We start from the raw sequence: 1036 nt of genomic DNA on the forward strand, positions 1-1036 counted from the left end.
TAATAATAATAATAATAAAAATGTTTAAATGTCATTTACTCATAATAAATAATAATAGACAATATTTTGAATTGAAAAGTACACTAATTTTAATATTCATCAACTTTAAAATGTGTGAGAAACTAAAAGGCTTTTAAGACTTAAAGGACATTTCTGGACAAAACACTTTCATTTATTCAGGTAGAACATAGAAGACTCAAAAACAGAGAAAAAGAAAACACCAAAATGCATTATAAATAACAACTGTGAAACAAGGACTTAATTACCATAAACTTGATAATTAATATATTATAACTAACAAATACAAAGAATCTCATCAAATATGTTCAGACTAAACTTGATCAGAGTCTTAATATTATATTTTAAGATGTGCCTCTGAAATGTTTTCTCCTTCAAAATAAAAGTGTATATTTGCCTTGTCCTGATGAAGAGGGGTTGAAGACATTTCAGAGGATAAGTCAGCGTTTCAGAGGACACTCTAGGTTTGGACATCTGGAGCCACCAGACAGAGCCTAATTAATTAACCTCCTTTGGTAATAGTTTAATGACATGTCAGATTCAATTAACAGCAAAAATGAAACTGGAAGAGTTTTAATCATCGGTGATGAGCCAAGTTCACTCAGAACGTCTACAGTCTTCTGCCTGTCAGACCGTACTGAGGACATAACACCTGTCAGACCGTACTGAGGACATTAACACCTGTCAGACTGTACTGAGGACATAACACCTGTCAGACCGTACTGAAGGCGTAAACACCTGTCAGACCGTACTGAGGACATAAACACCTGTCAGACCATACTGAGGACATAACACCTGTCAGACCGTACTGAGGACATACCACCTGTCAGACTGTACTGAGGACATAACACCTGTCAGACTGTACTGAGGACATAAGCACCTGTCAGACTGTACTGAGGACATAACACCTGTCAGACCGTACTGAGGACATAACACCTGTCAGACTGTACTGAGGACATAAACACCTGTCAGACTGTACTGAGGACATAACACCTGTCAGACCGTACTGAGGACATAA

Source organism: Austrofundulus limnaeus, unplaced genomic scaffold (genome assembly GCF_001266775.1).
Source record: "Austrofundulus limnaeus strain Quisiro unplaced genomic scaffold, Austrofundulus_limnaeus-1.0 Scaffold602, whole genome shotgun sequence".
NCBI lineage: Eukaryota > Metazoa > Chordata > Actinopteri > Cyprinodontiformes > Rivulidae > Austrofundulus > Austrofundulus limnaeus.